Consider the following 24,672-nt stretch of genomic DNA (forward strand, 5'->3'; position numbering starts at 1 on the left):
GTCGTAGTTACGTTCCTACTCCAAAGTAGGGTGGAAATAAGATTAAGAGAAAAACCTCTTTCTCTTTGAGCACCCTCTCAAATTCCATGCCATTAAATAAAGGTTTGCTACTTCAGGATAGTACACCGGCCCCTGTGAGAGGAGAGTCGGAATCTCCAGGAGAACTCAAGGATCGGTGACAGATCTTATCATTAACCATGACAAGCATGGTCTTCTGGGGCAAAGGGAGTAATCAAAACAATCCTTGCCCTGTCTTCTCTGATCTTCCTCATGACCAATGGGATTAAAGGTACCGTCACATTAAGCGACGCTGCAGCGATAGCGACAACGATTCCGATCGCTGCAGCGTCGCTGTTTGATCGCTGGGGAGCTGTCACACAGACCGCTCTCCAGCGACCAACGATGCCGAGGTCCCCGGGTAACCAGGGTAAACATCGGGTTGCTAAGCGCAGGGCCGCGCTTAGTAACCCGATGTTTACCCTGGTTACCAACGTAAAAGTAAAAAAAACAAACAGTACATGCTCACCTGCGCGTCTCCCAGCGTCCGCTTCCTGACACTGACTGAGCTCCGGCCCTAACAGCACAGCGGTGACGTCACCGCTGTGCTTTCACTTTCACTTTAGGGCCGGATCTCAGTCAGAGCAGGAAGCAGACGCTCGGAGACGCGCAGGTGAGCATGTACTGTTTGTTTTTTTTACTTTTACGCTGGTAACCAGGGTAAACATCGGGTTACTAAGCGCGGCCCTGCGCTTAGTAACCCGATGTTTACCCTGGTTACCAGTGTAAAACATCGCTGGTATCGTTGCTTTTGGTGTCAAACACAACGATACACGGCGATCGGACAACCAAATAAAGTTCTGGACTTTATTCAGCGACCAGCGACATCACAGCAGGATCCTGATCGCTGCTGCGTGTCAAACTAAACGATATCGCTAGCGAGGACGCTGCAACGTCACGGATCGCTAGCGATATCGTTTAGTGTGACGGTACCTTAAGTCTACGGTGGAAATAATTTTGCCAGGTTGAAATTCCACTGAATCGGGAAGACCACTACCACTTGGGGACCTTCCCTGGGATTAAGGGAACAGAACCTTTTCAATTTTCTTTTTAGTTTAGTGGCAAATAGGCCTATGTCCGGACAGCCCCACATCTGTACTATTTGGTTGGAGATGGACTGATTTATCTCCCACTCCCCTTGTAGCTGATTGTGGCTCAGGAAGTCCGCCTTGATGTTTTCTTTTCCTTTTATTTGAAGAGCCATCAAAGAAAGGAGATGACCCTCCGCTAGTTGGAATAAGCGATCTTCCACCTCCATCAAGGATCTGGTTCCCCTATCGTGATTTATGTATGCCACTGACACCTTATTGTCAGAGGGGATTCTGACATGATGACCCTGTAGGGATCCAAGGAGTTTCCTTACTGCCAGCTTTACTGCTACTAACTCCTTTTGAGTTTGATGAAAGTGCTATCTCTTTCCCTGTCCAGATCCCCTGAATCCTTATATTCTTTAGATGAGCTCCCCATCCTTTGGGACTTGCATCCGTGGGGACCACCAGAGTAACTTTATTTACCCAGGGAACCCCCTGGACAGGTTAGATACACTCAGCCACCAATGGAGGGACAGCATTGTCCTTAGGGATAATGTCATCCTCCCTTCTAAGTACCCCTTTCGGGAGATCTTTCTCCAACACATCCCATTGCAAGATTCTAGAATGGAACTGGTCTCTGAGGACTGCCGGCATGGAAGAGGTCAAAGAACCTAGGAGGGACATTGGACTGAATTGACTGAATTATTTCTATCTTGTCATCTGGAAGATGACACTTTTTGCACCACTGAGTTCAATAGCAGCCCTAGGAATTCTTGTATTTTTCGGGGCTCTATTCTTGACTTTTTTTAGATTCAACTGCCAGCCTAAGTTCTTTAAATTAGACATAACTTCCTCTAGCTGATTTTCACAATGTTGGGCCAAATTGCCCACCACCAGAAAGTCATCCAGATATGGGACAATTAACACGTCCTTCTCCTGGAGATGAGCAATCACCTGTGCAATCACCTTTGTGAAGACACGAGGAGCAATCGCTAAGCCAAATGGAAGGGCCCTGAACTGAAAGTGCTTGTCTAACCCCTAATGGCTATTGCTTACCCTGAGGTATTTCTAGTGTTCTACTGTATGTGCGCGATAGTAAGCATCTTTCAGGTGTAAGACTGCCATGGAACAATCTGGGAAGAGAATCTTTATTGTTTACTATACAGATTCTATTTTTAATTATTCAATTCTTGGGAATTTATTTGGGCCTTTCAGATTTATTATAGTCCTAAAAGAACCATCCGGTTTTTTAATCGGAGAGACAAGTGAAACTCCTCATCCCTTTCTGCTGCTGGCCCTTTTCTGGAAGGACAAACTTCTGAACCAGATCTAAGATTTCGGCTTCTAAGGCAGGGTTCACATTGCGACAATGCGCTGATGGCATCCGTTACACAGCGGCACTAACGCTATGTAACGGATGCATTAGCGCACCCATTGACTGCCATTATGTAGCACATCGCTAACACATGTCATAATCGGCATGCGTTAGCGATGTGCGGTCATTCTGTGACGGACCCTCTTATGTGGTCTGCAGCGTTTCCGGGTCCGTCACTGATAGCATAGGTGGAGCATCTGCACTATCACGATCACATAACGTGATCTTTAAAAGGCACTAGCGTTGGTGCAACCCGTTTAACGCATGTGTTGAACGGACTATACCAATGCAATGTGAACCCAGCCTTAGGCCTGTTGCTCTCTTAACGAAGACAGAGGGGGAGTCCCAACAAACCCCCTGTGTGGGATTAACTGAAACTCTAGTTTTAACCCAGATCTTATTAGGCTAAGAATCTCGCTGCTACCCGATATTCTTTCCCAGGCAGGGAAGACTGAGGAGAGCCTCCTCACTACCTGGGATAGGAGTCATTGACCCGTTTCTTTGACATCCTGGGACGAGGTTCCAAACATGAAATATCTACCTTTTATTTTTCGGTCCTCCCATCTATCCTGCTCTCTGGAGGGCTTATTTTGGGTAAACCTTTTCCAGAAGGATCGCTTGTAAACTAGGACGGATAAATTAGGGAATCCCTTCTTGACTTCACCAGGTTTCTCCAAAATTTCATCCAAAAAATTTCTAAGCCAAAGAGAAATCCTCCTTCACACGGAATGGCACACAACCTTGATCTGGCCTGAATATTTCCTGGTCAGCGCTTTAACCACAAAGCCCTATGGCCCGCATTCGAAAGGGCTGCTGATCTTGCCGCTAATCATGCCAAGTCAGCTGAAGCATTTGATAGAAATGTTGCTGCTTCTCGCATAAGTATAATGGCCAAGATACTCTCTCTTGACATCTTGTCCTTCATTTGGGCTTCTAGTCGATCCAGACAGATCATTAAAGATCTGGCAGTACATGTTGCAGCCACTGCTGGTTTTAGGGCCCCAGCTGACGTCTCCCACGCACCTCCTAAGAAAAATGTCAGCTTTTCTATTGTGGTGATCCCTCAGAATCCCCACATCATCAAAGAGGAGTTAAGTTTTTTTTTTTAGAAGCCTTTGTTATGGCCACATCAAGCTTTGGTGCTTTTTCCCAGATAGATGAGGAAGGCTCATCAAAAGGTTATTTAGTTTTAAATGATGGGGGACGAGGGTATATTTTCTAGTGTCTTTTCCCTTCCTTCTGGATTAGTGCCTGGATCTTTTCATTTAATGGAAATTTTCTACGTTTCTTCTGATCTAAGCCTCCAAACAATGTCCTGTACTGACCTCTCTGGTGTGGAATTCACTATCCCCATCGTGGCTCCGGCTTATCTGTTTCTTCTATAGGAAAAACAGAGATTCCCTGTGTTCTTGTTTGAGGAAGAGGTGGATGAGGAGAAATTGGAGGCATTGTCAGTCATCACTGATTTACTAGAAACGACTGACACAGGGGATAACTGCCCTTCTTTTCCTTATGAATCTGTTCTTGAGAAAGGGATCTTAGGGATTATTTAAGTTCTACCCTGATGATGGACCTTAAAGCAGTGGCAAGTTAGGCACCTCTTCCGCTACCGTCTGTTTTATACAGGACTGGCAAAGTCTTTTTTGATAGAAATCAATCAATAACATTCTACAAAGCGCACACTCTTTGTGCTTAGATTTTGCCACATTTCCTTCCCTGTCAATAAATGACATGAAAGAAAAAGCCACATTACCAAGTTAACTTTCACGAAGATCACTTACCACTGTGAAGCAATCAAATAGTACCGAATTCATAGGCGGGACACATCTCGAAAGACCATCTCTGGAGGATGAAGAGTCGTACACTTTACTGGAGCTCATCTGACTGGATCTGGTGCTCTTTACAGAACTCTGTCTCTCACCAACATGGCTTCCACTGCCTCTGGGTCACCGCTGTGCTTCCTGCTTCTGGGGCTTCCCGGGAGGCTACTGATGCTGCATGGTCTTTCTTCATTATCCTGGAGGGGACACGGAGCATGGAAGCGCTTACCCATCGGTCCTACTGCTCTTAAATGTGGGACTTGCACCACTGCCCACCCATCCAGGCCTCTCCGGTACCCTCGGAAGTTCTAGGTCATCTAGTTATTGTACATTTCCGGCACACCTTACGGCAAGTGCGTCATCTGGGTGTGCCCCTGCCTATGACACTCCAGCACACCTCCAAGCACACGTCACTCAGGCCTGCCGCCTGACATATATACAGAGTAAAGAGTATACAGACATTATAGCATGCTATAACAATTATGTGGGTACTATGGAATCTGATTGCGTGGGATAAAACGAGTCTGAGACCAAAGCTGAGACAAACAAGTGTATTTTGCAGGGCAAGAAATAGAACATAAACAAGCAGAGACTTTCCTGCAATTGTAACAAAGTGGCAGCACAAAACAGAAATGTAAGCAAACTTAGTAGCGGGCCACGACGGCTCATACAAACAAGTCCAGCAGTAATATGCAGCAAGAGTGCGACCCGGCACTTATACATGGAAGTCCAGCAGTAGTATGCAGCAAGAGAGCGATGGCCACTCATATGTGGAAGTCCAACATTAGTATGCAAACTAGAATGCGATGGGCACTTATACGTGGAAGTCCAGAACTATGCCGATAGAGGAGATGACACTTGTCATGGAAGTCCAGAAATTCATAGTTGGAGCATAACAGGGAGTAGGTCCTTAAATGTACTTTGTGGGCTGAGAAGTCCCGCTCAAGTCCCGCAAGCAGCCCGCAACAGAACACAATCTCAGAAGTCAGGACAGCAGGTAACCCCAGCCAGGATCTGGAAGAAGCTTAGAAGACTGAAGGCAACTGGAAGTGGTGAGGTAGAGCACAGAGTAAGGAGCAGCAGCAGGAACTCCAGAGGCAAGCCAGGAGGAAGCTCAGATGCAAACAGCAACAAAATACACAGGCAAGTAGGATCTCCCAACCTGGACTTAAATAGCAGAGCAGACAGGAAGTTCCAGGACAGGGCGAAGTACCAGACTCCATCTTGGACTAGAGCAAAACAGGCTCCATGGAAACATCCGGAATCCTTACACATGGGCTCGCAGCTGATTCTTTCTATGAGGTAAAGCATTTCCATGCCTGTTTTTACATAATGTTTTACTTCAAACAAATTATCAGCTGTAATCCCCTGCTGCGATGTCTGTATACCCTTTTGCTTCCTTCCCTGCCCAGGAGCTGTGGTATGATCAGATCATGTCCCTGTACAGTCAGACACAGCCATTACACAGCACACAGCAGGGGCACATTTATAAGATTATCTCAGCACAGGAGCATTTTATTTAAATACATCCAATTGTGGAACTTGGCATTATTTCAAGATCTATTGATTAAAATGAACTTTTGTTTGTGGGAAACCCTTTTAAAGGATCTCCTAATTTTGTTGGTGCCAGATCCATGTGTTAATGGGTCAGAGCTGTTCTGGCAGCACAGAGGATTTACAAAAATTGAATGTCATGGCATTGGCTATATAATTTTCAAGAGACGGTCTGTACAGCAAGGACTGCAATAATATGGATTCGAACAATATGGCATTTGTAGCAGAAACTTTAAGGGGTTTAGTTAAAAATGGAAAAAATACTTAATTTTCTACACTTAGAAGCAGTGCCCATATAAGTTTCAACTTCCTCTACACAGTCAGTCTTTGTCTACACATATATATGGTAAAGCAATTGAATATAAATCCACTTTAAGTGCCCCTACCTGAATGACTAGTGTCTGAAGTATTGTACAGTTTGGAACAAGGCTGAAATATTCCCGGTTGGTAATTTAAGAGCAGTGTGGTATAACATTCACAAGAGAAGCGGTGAAGACTGATTTTCCAGTGTGTAGGTAGGCTGTCTATTCAAAGTTAGCCGAGCATATTGGCCTCTCCTGGACACGATGTGAAGGCCTGTCTGAATGCCAGGTACTGACTCATGTCTCAGGAGGGCAAGAGATGATTTCAGTGGCCTTGGAATTATTAAAAAAAACTATTTATGTTACCAGTGTTTACCACAGTTAATTGGATGTCAAACATTAGCTAAAGTGTACTATCCATAATATGTATAATAGTAGTGCAGCTCTCAGGGCTCATTTAGACAACAATTTTTCACATACGAGTGCTATCAATGCTTTTCAGATAGCACTTGTACCTCTGATAGCCTATGGGCGTTTCAAATGTCTGATCGTTTCTTCAGACTGAGGGTTGGATCGAAATCCGCAAAGCAGTCTATGGGTCCCGGAAAAAAAAAATCGAACATCTCTCAGATGACATGAGGTCCAATTTTCATGGATGGTCAGAAAGGTGAAAGAGGAGAAATTTTTCTTTTCTCCACATAGGAGAAAAACTGATGACAGTTGGGCCACACTCTGATCAAAATAATCATTTCATTTTTCGATTGCTTAGGCAGGATATAGCTGAACATGTAGATTATGCAGAGATGTACAGTGGGGCAAAAAAGTATTTAGTCATTCAGCAATAGTGCAAGTTCCACCACTTAAAAAGATGAGAGGCGTCTGTAATTTACATCATAGGTAGACCTCAACTATGGGAGACAAACTGAGAAAAAAAAATCCAGAAAATCACATTGTCTGTTTTTTTATCATTTTATTTGCATATTATGGTGGAAAATAAGTATTTGGTCAGAAACAAAATTTCATCTCAATACTTTGTAATATATCCTTTGTTGGCAATGACAGAGGTCAAACGTTTTCTGTAAGTCTTCACAAGGTTGCCACACACTGTTGTTGGTATGTTGGCCCATTCCTCCATGCAGATCTCCTCTAGAGCAGTGATGTTTTTGGCTTTTCGCTTGGCAACACGGACTTTCAACACCCTCCAAAGGTTTTCTATAGGGTTGAGATCTGGAGACTGGCTAGGCCACTCCAGGACCTTGAAATGCTTCTTACGAAGCCACTCCTTCGTTGCCCTGGCGGTGTGCTTTGGATCATTGTCATGTTGAAAGACCCAGCCACGTTTCATCTTCAATGCCCTTGCTGATGGAAGGAGGTTTGCACTCAAAATCTCACGATACATGGCCCCATTCATTCTTTCATGTACCCGGATCAGTCGTCCTGGCCCCTTTGCAGAGAAACAGCCCCAAAGCATGATGTTTCCACCACCATGCTTTACAGTAGGTATGGTGTTTGATGGATGCAACTCAGTATTCTTTTTCCTCCAAACACGACAAGTTGTGTTTCTACCAAACAGTTCCAGTTTGGTTTCATCAGACCATAGGACATTCTCCCAAAACTCCTCTGGATCATCCAAATGCTCTCTAGCAAACTTCAGATGGGCCCGGACATGTACTGGCTTAAGCAGTGGGACACGTCTGGCACTGCAGGATCTGAGTCCATGGTGGCGTAGTGTTTTACTTATGGTAGGCCTTGTTACATTGGTCCCAGCTCTCTGCAGTTCATTCACTAGGTCCCCCCGCGTGGTTCTGGGATTTTTGCTCACCGTTCTTGTGATCATTCTGACCCCACGGGGTAGGATTTTGCGTGGAGCCCCAGATCGAGGGAGATTATCAGTGGTCTTGAATGTCTTCCATTTTCTAATTATTGCTCCCACTGTTGATTTCTTCACTCCAAGCTGGTTGGCTATTGCAGATTCAGTCTTCCCAGCCTGGTGCAGGGCTACAATTTTGTTTCTGGTGTCCTTTGACAGCTCTTTGGTCTTCACCATAGTGGAGTTTGGAGTCAGACTGTTTGAGGGTGTGCACAGGTGTCTTTTTATACTGATAACAAGTTTAAACAGGTGCCATTACTACAGGTAATGAGTGGAGGAAAGAGGAGACTCTTAAAGAAGAAGTTACAGGTCTGTGAGAGCCAGAAATCTTGATTGTTTGTTTCTGACCAAATACTTATTTTCCACCATAATATGCAAATAAAATGATAAAAAAACAGACAATGTGATTTTCTGGATTTTTTTTTCTCAGTTTGTCTCCCATAGTTGAGGTCTACCTATGATGTAAATTACAGACGCCTCTCATCTTTTTAAGTGGTGGAACTTGCACTATTGCTGAATGACTAAATACTTTTTTGCCCCACTGTATTTTAAGGATGAAAAGCATAAATCTTGTTGACAGAATCGATAACAAAGCTGCTTCTGCTTGCAGTATTTGAGACTGCGCTGTTGGGGCCATGCAACTGTTCTAAACTGTCAATCATCAAGGACACTGCACCCAGGCAAGTAGGATGCCAGGAGGCAACGACGCAGTGTGCTTCTGAAGACAGAACATGAGACAAACCCGTTAACCATGATAAAACTATACAGGATGTATTTTTACATCATTCATTATATTATAGATACATCACATGTGATACAAATGTATTCTTTTTTCACTTGCTATTAGAAGAGAATCCACAGCACCAATCGCTCAGCCTCTGTTCACACGTCCATTCCATTTATTTGTCCCATTTACGAACAGACTATTGGAGCAACTGATTTGCTTTATCAGTTATGCAAAGCAGAGGAATCTGTCTGGGGTCCCTTTTTTAAAACGGGAAAAAAACATCCTGCATGCAGAATATTTCCTTCTGTTAGTAAAAAAACAGAACCTAGATGGATCCAATAATAAACAGTGGGGCCTCTCTGCTTCCAATTGCATAACTAATGTGGCTGATCGCCTTTTTTTTGTTTGTTTTTGGAGCAGACAAACAGAATGTCCAATCGGCATGTGAACAGACCTTTAGGGAAAAAATAAACAAAAAGAAGACAAAGTGCATATTATTACATGGAGATATGCCACAATATGCAGCCACAATGTAAAATAAAGAAAGGAAATGTTTGGAAATGTTTTCTATTGAAAATGATTCTTTATTCTGGAATATGAAAAATGTTGTACTTTTGTTTTCTTTATAGGCATCAAAGGGAAAAAAATGACAAAGATGCTATGAGCTGGATAAGCCTTGCAGACGTGTCAATTAGTCATCAAGAGAAACAACATAGATAAAATTATTTTCAGTGGCTGCAAAGTTAAAATAAGGACAGATTTACATAAATCCAGAAGCCCTAGTTCAAGCACCATGTGTGCGGGAACCATATCGGCTCAGTGCAGGTGTGATATTTAAGGACCTGTGAGGGATAACACTTGCCTTCTCTATGATACTGAAGTAATAGGATAAATGCAGCTAGACAGAAATGATCACACAGCTGATAAATTGCTGGCAGAGATGGGTTATGGCATCTAACGGATGGTTTTCTATAATTTAATCCTGGAGGCATTTACCTTTAGTGACCCGGTAACCATATGTGAAGAGGTAATCTTTACAAGGCCAACCCTGATTGACAGCTGCTTGGCTCGGTCCTAAACAACAGAATTCCCCTGTGGTATTAAGACTTGTAAATCTGCAACTGCTAAAACAAAGATTTTAAGCAGGGCAGTTCTGGCCATGTGCAATAAGAGAGCTACAGTTTGCATTAATACAGCAATAATGATTTATAGCAGGGTCTGTACAGGACTTGGGGGCACAAAAATAGCTAAGAATCCCCATCTGGCAGTCAGTGATACAATGGATTATAGCTGCCTTCTATAAAATCTGCAGGAGACTTTACTTTTTTTTCTGAAAAACACTAACATTTACAGCTAAAGAATTTATTTTAACTGTATCTATAGGCAACAAAATCAAGACACTGTCAAAAATAAGATAGTAGGGTCAGTCAGGAACAAATTACAGTGCCTTGCAAAAAGTATTCGGCCCCCTGGAACTTTTCAACCTTTTCCCACATATCATGCTTCAAACATAAAGATACCAAATGTAAATTTTTGGTGAAGAATCAACAACAAGTGGAACACAGTTGTGAAGTTGATCAAAATTTGTTGGTTATTTTAAATTTTTGTGGAAATTCAAAAACTTAAAAGTGGGGCGTGAAATATTATTCGGCCCCTTTACTTTCAGTGCAGCAAACTCACTCCAGAAGTTCATTGTGGATCTCTGAATGATCCAATGTTGTCCTAAATGCCTAATGATGATAAATATAATCCACCTGTGTGTAATCAAGTCTCCGTATAAATGCACCAGCTCTGTGATAGTCTCAGGGTTCTGTTTGAAGCACAGAGAGCATCATGAAGATCAAGGAACACAACAGGCAGGTCCGTGATACTGTTGTGGAGAAGTTTAAAGCCGGATTTGGATACAAAATGATTTCCAAAACTTTAAACATCCCAAGGATCACTGTGCAAGCGATCATATTGAAATGGAAAGAGTATCATACCACTGCAAATCTACCAAGACCCGGCTGTCCCTCTAAACTTTCATCTCAAACAAGGAGAAGACTGATCAGAGATGCATCCAAGAGGCTCATGATCACTCTGGATGAACTGCAGAGATCTACAGATGAGGTGGGGCAGTCTGTTCATAGGACAACAATCAGTCGTACACTGCACAAATCTGGCCTTTATGGAAGAGTAGCAAGAAGAAAGCCATTTCTCAAAGATATCCATAAAAAGTGTCGTTTAAGGTTTGCAACTAGCCACCTGGGAGACACACCAAACATGTGGAAGAAGGTGCTCTGGTCAGATGAAACCAAAATCGAACTTTTTGGCAACAATGCCAAACGATATGTTTGGCGTAAAGGCAACACAGCTCATCACCATGAACACACCATCCACACTGTCAAACATGGTGGTGGCAGCATCATGGTTTGGGCCTGCTTTTCTTCAGCAGGGACAGGGAAGATGTTAAAATTGATGGGAAGATGGATGGAGCCAAATACAGGACCATTATTGAAGAAAACCTGTTGGAGACTGCAAAAGACCTGAGACTGGGACAGAGATTTGTCTTCCAACAAGACAATGATCCCAAACATAAAGCAAAATCTACAATGGAATGGTTCACAAATAAACGTATCCAGGTGTTAGAATGGCCAAGTCAAAGTCCAGACCTCAATCTAATCGAGAATCTGTGGAAAGAGATGAAAACTGCTGTTCACAAACGATCTCCATCAAAACTCACAGAGCTCGAGCTGTTTGCCAAGGAAGAATGGGCAAGAATTTCAGTCTCTCGATGTACAAAACTGATAGAGACAGACCCCAAGCGACTTGCAGCTGTAATTGCAGCAAAAGGTATTACGTTAAAGGGGCCGAATAATATTGCACGCCCCACTTTTCAGTTTTTGAATTGCCACAAAAATTTAAGATAAGCAATAAATTTCGTTCAACTTCACAATTGTGTTCCACTTGTTGTTGATTCTTCACAAAAAATTTACATTTGGTATCTTTATGTTTGAAGTATGATATGTGGCAAAAGGTTTAAAAGTTCCAGGGAGCCGAATACTTTCTCAAGGCACTGTATATAAAAGTGGCAAACTTTATATAATCTGTCAATGAAGGGGTCATAATGTATTTCAATTTGGAATATCTTGCCATGCTTTAGGATTCATTATCATAGATTAATGCCAACAACTTTTTTTTTTTCATTTAAAACTCATATTATGTTTGTCCCTTGGTAAATCTTTCTTTATATAAAAAGTGAAGTAAAGTGACTGGCATAACTACTGTTGCGACAATCAGCTACTAAGTGAAAGATCCCTGTGGAAACAATTAATTTGACTTTGCATGATTTGTTTCTGTGGATAGACTGTGGTTTTGCAAGGATGTGATGTTTTTTTTTTTTTTTTTTTACTGTGTATCAGTTTTCCCAACAGAATGTGGCATTTCATATAAATATAGTAGTTTATTTCTACACTTATTCCATACTAGCTTATACAAAAAAAGAACTAAGAAGAGCATTAACTGGGCTGTCTCATCTCTTCATATGTCCCGTGAAGTATCCCTCCGATCGGCACAGGAAGTTGTGCCCAGCCATAAAAATTAAAGAGGTTATTCTGCTTAAAACATTATGCTTAATAAGTCGTAAATCATACAATATACTAGTATGTTGATATGATCAGGTCAGGTGCCTGGATCTTCAGCTTTCCCATCCAATCTCAAGTTTGGCAGTGCAAGCTCTAGCGCTGGGCTCAACACAGGACAGTGTTTTTTTTCTTTGTCAACACTTACCTCTTCTGTATGGTAAACAAGTTAACTTACCAATCATTTTAATATTTAAGCCAGTCCTCTTCTTTATTTATACGTCAGCCATGACAGTGAACAGGCCTAACTTACAGTTATGCTCAAAAGTTTACATAACCCAGCAGAATTTTTGCATTCTTTGCCTTTTTCAGAGAATATGAATGATAACACCAAAACTTTTTCTCTACTCATGGTTAGTGGTTGGGTGAAGCCATTTATTGTCATACTACTGTGTTTTCTCTTTTTAAATCACTAGATGGTGGCCCGATTCTAACGCATCGGGTATTCTAGAATATGTATGCCCACGTAGTATATTGCCCAGCCACGTAGTATATTGCCCAGCCACGTAGTATATTGCCCAGCCACATAGTATATTGCCCAGCCACGTAGTATATTGCCCAGCCACGTAGTATATTGCCCAGTTACGTAGTATATTGCCCAGTTACTTTGTATATTGCCCAGTGATGTAGTATATTGCCCAGTTACATTGTATATTGCCCAGTGACATAGTATACAGCACAGAGCCACATAGTATATTGCCCAGTGACGTAGTATACAGCACAGAGCCACGTAGTATATTGCACAGCCCATGTAGTATATTGCCCAGCTACTTAGTATATTGCCCAGCCACGTATGACACAGGTTAAAAAAATAAAAAATAAACATATACTCACCTTCCTCAGGCGCGTTGTAGCTCTGTCGCCTGTGTGGGGTGCAGGCGGCAGCTTCCGCTCCCAGGGTGTGATGACGTCGCGGTCACGTGACCGTGTCACGGCAGGTCCTTTCCGCGCAGGCGCGCAGGACTTGTGATGACGTCGCGGTCACATGACCGTGACGTCATGGCAGGTCCTTCTGCCAGACCATCCTTGCCACCGGAACGTGCCGCTTGCATCACGAGGAGCGGGAAATGCGGCGTAGGTGAGTATATAATCATTTTTTATTTTTTTAATTATTTTTAACATTAGATGTTTTTACTATTGACGCTGCATAGGCTGCGTCAATAGTTAAAAACTTGGTCACACAGGGTTAATAGCAGCGGTAACGGAGTGCGTTACCCGTGGCATAACGCGGTCCGTTACCGCCGGCTGTCATGATTCCCCAATGGCATGGGAACATCAGAAACACAAAAATTACAGACTAGCTCTCGGGTGATGGAAACTCAAGCTGACCGTGACCTAAATCTACCACACAACTAACAGTAGCCAGGGAGCATTCCTACGGCTGCCTAAATGCCACGCGCCAGCCGGAGAACTAACTACGCCTGGAAGAGGAAGGAACAGACCTGGCTTACCTCTAGTGAAATTCCCCAAAGATGATAGTAGCCCCCACATATATTAACGGTGAGTTCAGAGGAAAAGACATACACAGTATGAAGGTAGATTTAGCAAAGCGAGGTCCACTTACTAGATAGAGGAAGGATACAAAAGAGGACTTCACGGTCAGCTGAAAAACCCTTTCAAAAACCCATCCTGAAATTACTTTAAAACTCCTGTGTCAACTCATCACACAGGAGTGGCAATTTCAGTCCGCAAGAGCTTCCAGTAACAGGAAATGACAAAACTGTAAACTGGACAAAAATACAAAACAATAAGGACAAGAGTCCACTTAGCTGATCAGCAGACTAGTAGCAGGAACATGCAACTGAATGACTCAGGTTACAATGATGACCGGCAAGGAAGTGACTGGAGAGCAAGGCTAAATAGGGAACTCCCAAAACTGATGGAAGCAGGTGAGCGAGGCAGAAAAGAACACACAAGTCTCCAGTACCACCAGCCACCACTAGGGGAGCCCAAAAAGCGATCACAACAGTACCCCCCCCCTTAAGGAGGGGGCACCGAACCCTCACAAGAACCGCCAGGGCGACCTGGATGAGCCCTATGAAAGGCACGAACCAAATCCGAGGCATGAACATCAGAGGCAGTTACCCAAGAATTATCTTCCTGACCATAACCCTTCCATTTAACCAGATACTGGAGTCTCCGCCTGGAAATACGGGAGTCCAAGATTTTCTCTATAACGTACTCCAATTCACCCTCAACCAGCACAGGAGCAGGAGGCTCAGCAGAAGGAACCACCGGCACCTCGTATCTCCGCAACAACGACCGATGGAACACATTATGGATAGCGAAAGATGCCGGGAGGTCCAAACGAAAGGAAACAGGGTTAATAATCTCCAAAATCCTATAGGGACCGATAAACCGAGGCTTAAATTTAGGAGAAGAAACCCTCATTGGGACAAAACGGGAAGACAACCACAACAAGTCCCCAACACGAAGGCGAGGACCAACCCGACGCTGGCGGTTAGCAAACCGCTGAGTCCTCTCCTGGGACAAATTCAAATTGTCCACCACTTGTTCCCAAATCCGATACAACCGATCCACCACAGCATCCACTCCAGGACAATCCGAAGACTCCACCTGACCAGAAGAAAAACGGGGATGAAACCCCGAATTGCAAAAGAAAGGGGAAACCAAAGTGGCCGAACTAGCCCGATTATTAAGAGCAAACTCCGCCAACGGCAAAAAGGCAACCCAATCATCCTGATCCGCAGACACAAAACACCTCAAATACGTCTCCAAAGTCTGATTAGTTCGCTCCGTCTGGCCATTAATCTGAGGATGGAAGGCAGACGAAAAAGACAAATCAATGCCCAACCTGGCACAGAATGCCCGCCAAAATCTAGAAACGAACTGGGTACCCCTATCAGAAACGATATTTTCAGGAATACCATGCAAGCGAACCACATTTTGAAAAAACAAAGGAACCAACTCAGACGAGGAAGGCAACTTCGGCAATGGCACCAAATGAACCATCTTAGAAAAACGGTCACACACCACCCAGATAACAGACATCCTCTGAGAGACAGGAAGATCAGAAATAAAGTCCATCGAGATGTGCGTCCAAGGCCTCTTCGGAATAGGCAAGGGCAACAACAACCCGCTAGCCCTAGAACAACAAAGCTTGGCCCGAGCACACACATCACAAGACTGCACAAAAACACGCACATCTCGAGACAGAGATGGCCACCAGAAGGATCTAGCCACCAAATCCCTGGTACCAAAAATTCCAGGATGACCCGCCAGCGTAGAAGAATGAAGCTCCGATATGACTCTACTGGTCCAATCATCAGGAACAAACAGTCTACCAGGTGGACAGCGATCAGGTCTATCCGCCTGAAACTCTTGCAAAGCACGTCGCAGATCTGGGGAAATAGCGGACAATATCACCCCATCCTTAAGGATACCTGTAGGTTCCGAATCACCAGGGGAATCAGGCTCAAAACTCCTAGAAAGGGCATCCGCCTTCACATTCTTAGAACCTGGTAGATATGAGACCACAAAATTAAACCGAGAGAAAAACAACGACCAGCGCGCCTGTCTAGGATTCAGGCGCCTGGCAGACTCAAGATAAATCAGATTCCTGTGATCAGTCAAAACCACCACCTGATGTCTAGCACCCTCAAGCCAATGACGCCACTCCTCAAATGCCCACTTCATGGCCAAAAGCTCCCGATTACCGACATCATAATTTCTTTCGGCGGCAGAAAATTTTCGAGAAAAGAACGCACAAGGTCTCATCACTGAGCAATCGGAACTTTTCTGCGACAAAACCGCCCCCGCTCCGATCTCGGAAGCATCGACCTCAACCTGAAAGGGGAGAGAGACATCGGGCTGGCGCAACACAGGGGCAGACGAAAAGTGGCGCTTAAGTTCCAGAAAGGCCTCCACAGCGGCAGAGGACCAATTGGCCACATCAGCACCCTTCTTAGTCAAATCCGTAAGAGGCTTAGCAACACCAGAAAAACCAGTTCTAAATCGACGATAAAAATTAGCAAAGCCCAAGAACTTCTGAAGACCCTTTAGAGAAGTAGGCTGCATCCAGTCACAAATAGCCCGAACCTTGACAGGGTCCATCTCAACAGAAGAAGGGGAAAAAATGTACCCCAAAAAGGAAATCTTTTGAACCCCAAAAACACACTTAGAACCCTTTACACACAGAGAATTCTCCCGCAAGACCTGAAAAACCCTCCTGACCTGCTGAACATGAGACTCCCAGTCCTCAGAAAAAACCAAAATATCGTCCAAATACACAATCATAAATTTATCCAGATATTCACGGAAAATATCATGCATAAAGGACTGAAAAACTGAAGGTGCATTAGAAAGGCCGAAAGGCATCACCAAATACTCAAAGTGGCCCTCAGGCGTATTAAATGCGGTTTTCCACTCATCCCCCTGCTTAATTCGCACCAAATTATACGCCCCACGGAGATCAATCTTGGAGAACCACTTAGCCCCCCTTATGCGAGCAAACAAATCAGTAAGCAGCGGCAACGGATACTGATATTTGACAGTAATTTTATTCAGGAGTCGATAATCAATACAAGGCCTCAGCGAGCCATCCTTTTTAGAGACAAAGAAAAACCCAGCTCCTAAAGGTGATGAAGAAGGACGAATATGTCCCTTTTCCAGGGACTCCTTAACATACTCTCGCATGGCAGCATGCTCAGGTACAGATAGGTTAAACAAACGACCCTTTGGAAATTTACTGCCTGGAATCAGATCTATGGCGCAATCACACTCTCTGTGGGGAGGGAGAGAACCAATTTTAGGCTCTTCAAAAATATCCCCAAAATCCGACAAAAATGCCGGAATCTCAGAGGGAATAGATGACGAGATAGAACCCAAAGGAATGTCCCCATGAGCCCCCCGACATCCCCAGCTTAACACAGACATAGTTTTCCAGTCCAGTAATGGGTTATGAGATTGTAACCATGGTAATCCAAGCACTAACACATCATGTAAATTATGCAACACGAGGAAGCGAATCATCTCCTGATGGTCTGGAGTCATACGCATAGTCACTTGCGTCCAGAACTGTGGTCTATTACAAGCCAGAGGTGTAGAATCAATACCCTTCAGAGGTATAGGAACTTCCAGAGGCTCCAAATCAAACCCACAGCGCCTGGCGAAGGACCAATCCATGAGACTCAGAGCGGCGCCAGAGTCCACATAGGCATCCACGGTAATAACTGATAATGAACAAATCAGAGTTACAGACAGAAGAAATTTAGACTGTAAAGTGCCAATAGAAACAGACTTGTCAACCTTCCTAGTACGTTTAGAGCATGCTGATATAACATGCGCGGAATCACCACAGTAGAAGCACAAGCCATTTTTGCGCCTATAATTCTGCCGCTCGCTTCTTGACAGAATTCTGTCACATTGCATTTTCTCTGGCGTCCCTTCAGAAGATACCGCCAAATGGTGCACGGGTTTGCGCTCCCGCAAACGCCGATCAATCTGAATCGCCATTGTCATGGACTCATTCAGACCTGTGGGCGTAGGAAACCCCACCATGACATCCTTAACGGCATCAGAAAGGCCCTCTCTGAAAATTGCCGCTAGGGCACACTCATTCCACTGAGTAAGCACAGACCATTTACGAAATTTTTGGCAGTATATCTCGGCTTCATCTTGCCCTTGAGACAGGGCTATTAAAGCTTTTTCAGCTTGAATCTCCAAATTAGGTTCCTCATACAGCAACCCTAAAGCCAGAAAAAACGCATCCACATTGAGCAACGCAGGATCCCCTGGCGTCAATGAAAATGCCCAATTTTGAGGGTCACCTCGCAGCAAAGAAATCACAATCTTAACCTGCTGAACAGGATCTCCAGAGGAGTGAGGTCTGAGAGAAAGGAATAATTTACAATTACATTTGAAATTCAGAAACCGAGATCTATCTCCGGAAAATACCTCTGGTGTAGGAATCTTAGGTTCATAAATAGGAGTACGTTTAACATAATCTTGTAAATTCTGAACCTTCGTAGCAAGATTATTTAAACCTGCAGCCAAACTCTGAGAGTCCATCCTTAAACCGGAGAGATCAGAGCCATTCAAGGATTAGAAGGAGAGAAAGGCAAGGCTGTAAGTAGAGCAGAAATACAACTGAGCCAACTAAGTAGCAAACATGAGAGGAAAAAAAAAAAAAATAAAAATCTACAGACTTCTTTTACTCTCCTTTCTTCTGCCAATTACTTTAACAGTGGCCGGTCATACTGTCATGATTCCCCAATGGCATGGGAACATCAGAAACACAAAAATTACAGACTAGCTCTCGGGTGATGGAAACTCAAGCTGACCGTGACCTAAATCTACCACACAACTAACAGTAGCCAGGGAGCATTCCTACGGCTGCCTAAATGCCACGCGCCAGCCGGAGAACTAACTACGCCTGGAAGAGGAAGGAACAGACCTGGCTTACCTCTAGTGAAATTCCCCAAAGATGATAGTAGCCCCCACATATATTAACGGTGAGTTCAGAGGAAAAGACATACACAGTATGAAGGTAGATTTAGCAAAGCGAGGTCCACTTACTAGATAGAGGAAGGATACAAAAGAGGACTTCACGGTCAGCTGAAAAACCCTTTCAAAAACCCATCCTGAAATTACTTTAAAACTCCTGTGTCAACTCATCACACAGGAGTGGCAATTTCAGTCCACAAGAGCTTCCAGTAACAGGAAATGACAAAACTGTAAACTGGACAAAAATACAAAACAATAAGGACAAGAGTCCACTTAGCTGATCAGCAGACTAGTAGCAGGAACATGCAACTGAATGACTCAGGTTACAATGATGACCGGCAAGGAAGTGACTGGAGAGCAAGGCTAAATAGGGAACTCCCAAAACTGATGGAAGCAGGTGAGCGAGGCAGAAAAGAACACACAAGTCTCCAGTACCACCAGCCACCACTAGGGGAGCCCAAAAAGCGATCACAACAGCCGGCATTAACCCTGTGTGAGCGGTGACCGGAGGGGTGTATGCGGACGCCGGGCAGTGAGTGTGGGGAGTAAGGAGCGGCCATTTTCTTCCGGACTGTGCGCGTCGCTGATTGGTCGTGGCAATGGTCGTGGGAATTTTGCCACGACCAATCAGCGACTTGTATTCCATGACAGACAGAGGCCGCGACCAATGAATATCAAGGACAGACAGAAAGACGAAAGTGACCCTTAGACAATTATATAGTAGATAATGACAACGCAAGACATCCAAAAAACCCTAAACAAAAGCTCACATACCCTGGTGATTTTAGCCTCATAACATGCACAGAAGTTGACACAAATAGGTTTGAATGGCTACTAAAGATAACATCCTCACCTGTGACTTGTTTGCTTGTAATCAGTGTGTGCATAAAAGCTGAGTGAGTTTCTGGGATCCAGACAGACTCTTGCATCTTTCATCCCGCCACTGACGTTTCTGGATTGTGAGTCATGGGGAAAGCAAAAGAATTGTCAAGGGATCTATGGGAAAAGGTAGTTGAACTGTATAAAACAGGAAAGTGATACAAAAAGATATCCAAGGAATTGATAATGCCAGTCAGCAGCGTTCAAACTATGATTAACAAATGGAAAATCAGGGGCTTTGTAAAAACAAAACCACGGTTAGGTAGACCAACAAAAATGTTGTCCACAACTGCCAGGAAAATTGTTTGGGATGCAAAGAAAAATCCCCAAATAACATCAGATGAAATACAGGACTCCCTGAAAACTAGCAGTGTGGCTGTTTCAAGATTCACAGTAAAGAGGCACTTGAAGAAAAATGGGCTGCATGGTCGAGTCGCCAGAAGAAAGCCATTACTGCGCAAATGCCACAAAGTATCACGCCTACAATACGCAAAACAGCAGAGATACAAGCTTCAAACTTTCTGGAACAAGGTAATTTGGAGTGATGAGACCAAAATTGAACTTTTTGGACACAACCATAAACGTTACATTTGGAGACAGGTCAACAAGGCCTATGATGAAAGGAACACTATTCCTACTGTAAAGCATGGAGGTGGATCGCTGATGTTTTGGGGATGTGTGAGCTACAAAGGCACAGGAAACTTGGTCAAAGTTGAAGGAAAGATGAATGCAGCATGTTATCAGCAAATAGTGGAGGCAAATTTGCACTCATCAGCCCAGAAGCTGCCCATGGGACGTACTTGGACGTTCCAACATGACAACGATACAAAACACAAGACCAAGTCAACCTGTCATTGGCTACAGCAGAACAAAGCAAAGGTTCTGGAGTGGCCATCTCAGTCTCCTGACCTCAATATCATTGAGCCACTCTGGGGAGATCTTAAGCACGCAGTTCATGCTAGACAGACCTGGAATTTACAGGAACAGGGGGCTTTACGCCAAAAAAAAGTGGGCAGCTTTACCATTTGAGAAACTAAAGAACCTCATCCACAACTACCACAAAAGACTTCAAGCTGTCATTGATGTTAGAGGGGGCAATACACGGTATTAAGAAATGGGGTATGTGAACTTTTGTTCAGGGTCATTTGGATGTTTTGGGTTGTCATTATGGTTTAAAAAGAGAAAACACAGTAGTGTGACAGTAAATGGCTTCACCCAACCATTAACCATGATTGGAGAAAATGTTTTGGTGTTATCATTCATATTCTCTGAAAAAAGGCCAAGGAAGCAAAAATTATGCCAGGGTATGTCAACTTTTGAGCACAACTGTAGCTGTTGAAATGAGCTGTCAGCTAGTCCCTCTTCAATACACTGGGAAAGATTTATAAATACTAATGAACCAGACACAACTGAGTGCACAGTATTTTTCCTGACACTTCTCTAGTTAAGAAAAACAAGCAAAAGATTTATAAATACATTCTATGGCTCAAACAAAAAGATAAACCTATCTGTAGAGCTCCTGACACAGGTCAAAATGTATCCTTTTTGTCTGCATCAGGATGGTATGTGTTGGCCTTTAAAAAAAAAAAAAACAACTTATAGCACACCTATACAAAGATGTTGCAAAAATATATACAAGGCAGTTATACTTTTCTCCTTTTCAATGGGACTTAGGGTATGTGAACACGATCTGGAGATGCTGCGGGTTTGACACTGCGTACTTATTAAAGGGAACCTGTCACCCCGTTTTTTCCGTATGAGATAAAAATACTGTTAAATAGGGCCTGAGCTGTGCATTACAATAGTGTATTTTGTGGACCCCGATTCCCCACCTATGCTGCCAAAATCCGTTACCAAAGTAGCCGTTTTCGCCTGTCAATCAGGCTGGTCTGGTCAGATGGGCGTGGTGTCTTCCCCCAGATCTTGCTTAGTTTTCCGTTGGTGGCGTAGTGGTTTGCGCATGCCCAAGTCCAGAATCCACTCACAGGGGCGGGAAAGGAGCGCGATCTGCGCTATTCCCCTGGTGATCGATGGGGGCGGCCATCTTCCTGTGGCCGCGCGTGCACAGATTGAGCGCTCTGCTGCCCGGGGGTTCAGGAAAATGGCCGCGGGATGCCGCGCGTGCGCAGATGGAGATCGCGGCGGCCATTTTCCTGAAGCAGAGATGCGAACTCTGGACTTGGGCATGCGCAAACCACTACGCCACCAGGCGTGACAGGTTCCATTTAAGCGTCAAACCCACAGTGGCCAGATGTTACAACATAGTGGATGGGATTTCAAGAATGCCCATGTCCACAGATGCCAGTGGATCACCCTCGGAGACTGACATGCGGCACGTCTCCACAAGAGAAATTTCATACATAGTATGTATTGAAAGTGGTGAATCCACATGGTTCACCTGCGTTTAATAGACGGCAGTGCTTTGGACGCAGCAAACATGCGCTGCATCCAAAGTTGCGCTACTTCCGGATTGTGTACTTGGGGCATTATACCACTGAGAGAAGGCTCAGAAGCAATGTGCAATGAGCCTTAAATATTACAGAACTATCTTGATACAGCACAGTACCACAAAGCTAAAGAACTGTTCACACTGGCACTTGTAGTTTATTCAGAGCAATAAAATAATTAAACTGTAATATTTTGGATGGCAAATGAACAAGGAATGTAAAAAAAATAGGGGCAGAGCTGAGGATGAGTGATCATACACGACAAATACATATGATCACTCATCTGATTATCAGATCGCACTCAACCATTCATGTCTATGGTTCCATGGAAAAAAATTGGACTGCACTCGGATGCACGGACAGACTGAGTCAAGAAAGATATTTTGTATTTTGTGTTCTCCTCATCCAAGAAAATCAGATCCCACTATGATCAGAGTGTGATTAGCATAATCAAACCAATCCTAGCCTTAGCGCTTCTGCCACCTTCTATGATCCTGATTTGCACGCAATCCAATAGCCTGTTGAAGGGCCAACCAGAACGGAAATGTTGGTTTTGTTCTTAGATTGCACAGACCAGACCACAATTTTTATGCATTAACAAATTTTTGGATACGTATTTACGAATGTCAATGAAATAGAATCCTAGCAGGGCACCAATAACGGTAATAGTTTCTTGTACTAGTAAGAGAGCCATGACAGCTATGACAGTCCTGTTTTTGAATGGCTTCTGAGTTAATAGACCTGTTAGGTTTCCCGGATTTTTAAGAGCAAGAATAGTTCTGCAATGCAACATTCTTACTGGTACCAGACCACCTGATGGAAAGGAAAAAAAGTAAAAAGTGCACAGCGATAATAAGTGATGAAAGTCTACTTTCACATTGACAGTCGGCAACATACAGTATAACCAATGTGACATAGTATATATGGTAGATAGCATAATGGTGCACTGTATTATTTCAAGAGATTAAGCAGAATGTACAAACCTCAATGCAATAAACCTTATGCGCATCGCATGAAATAACAAAGCAAGAAAATGACAATGAACATTACATTGCAATGCACTAGAGACTATAACGGCAGCAGACATATGGAGCAATGTCAACAGTGAAATACAATTTCCAAGATCAATTAGCTGCAGGGCAGATATATCTGCAACAAAAAGCTATAAACTGTATAGCGAGACATAAGGCATAGCACAGCCTGTAAACCTACAGTGAAATGAATGGCCCAAAGTCATTAATACCCCTAGAAAACATCAGCTATTTATTCAAAGTAGCAGCGTAAGCTAATTTGCTTCGGTTTTTATACTAGCTTCATATTGGGTTAGGCGGAATTTCACTGTATGGTGCTTTGACATATTTAAAGAGATCCCTTCACCTTGAGAAAAAACTAGTTGAAGATATAAGGACAATATCTAGGTAAATAGCATTTAAATCTTGTGGAGCTGGCGTACTGGAGCATAATCTAAAGAGTATGGTAAATGAAGTTTTACTTTCTCTGTATCAGCTTGCATCCAGTCCGTATACAACAGGCTCACTACACAGCAAGCATGCTGTAACCACTCTCCAGCACATTGATTGACAGTCTTCTCGGCTGCGTGTATGTACAGAGTATGTGTGCAGAGTATGTGTGCAGATATGGCTGTTATTCAATGTGCGGGGGAGACATTGCAGCTATGTACTAAGCGGTGACTGTAACCGATCCTTGCACAGCTCATGATGACTAGGAATGAATGGCTGCATGAATAGAACTTCATTTTCTCCCTTTAGCTGCACTTCCACTAAGCCAGTTACAAGGGATTTAAACACTTTTTAACTGCAGATTAAACATACGGTATATTGTGTTTCTTGAGGTGACACACTACCTTTACGATTTTTTCCTCATAAGAATGCCTAAAAAATTGCAATTCTTCTTTTTAATACCAGAACACCATGGCTGTTATTGCTATGTGGGTCCTTTAGCTGCAGTTACAGGATCTCTTTCCAGGTATTATCACTGAGCCATCCAAATATCTGAGCATTATATTTATGTATGAGAAATATGCCTATACTCTCCAGTATTTGGAAATAGAAAAATAGTACAAACTTCCATCCCCAGCATATTGCTAAAAAAATCTGAATTGGGGAAAAAAAGAAGGAAATGTTATACTTAATACTAAATTTTTACATTTGGAAGGTAAGAATATGACCACCTAATGTAATTAAAAAGGGTTTTATTCCACTGATGTCCCATTATTATAAGTCCACGTGTTTTCATGAGCTGGGGTGCTAATTCCTATATATATTTGCTATTGACATTAGTGTGCAAAAGCTTTAGGTGTGGATGAAATGCTGCAAAGTAAAAATGTTTTCAAACAAAGAAATGTTAAGGCTATGTGCACACGATGCGGATTTGCTGCGGATCCGCAGCGGATTTTTCCACACAGAAACGCTGCAGATACGCACTGTGATGTACAGTATAATGTTATTCAATGGGAAAAAAAAGCTGTGCAGATGGTGCGGAAAAATCAGTATGGAATTGCTGCG

General features: G+C 43.4%; 1 protein-coding gene across 2 annotated transcripts in view; it reads left to right on the plus strand.

Annotated features, from left to right (window-relative positions):
• The window catches only part of FAAP20 (FA core complex associated protein 20), a 210,722-nt gene that overhangs the window by 125,990 nt on the left and 60,060 nt on the right, over positions 1-24,672 (plus strand). The window lies entirely within an intron of this gene.

The sequence above is a fragment of the Ranitomeya variabilis genome, chromosome 4, assembly GCF_051348905.1.
Source record: "Ranitomeya variabilis isolate aRanVar5 chromosome 4, aRanVar5.hap1, whole genome shotgun sequence".
NCBI classification, from domain to species: Eukaryota; Metazoa; Chordata; class Amphibia; order Anura; family Dendrobatidae; genus Ranitomeya; species Ranitomeya variabilis.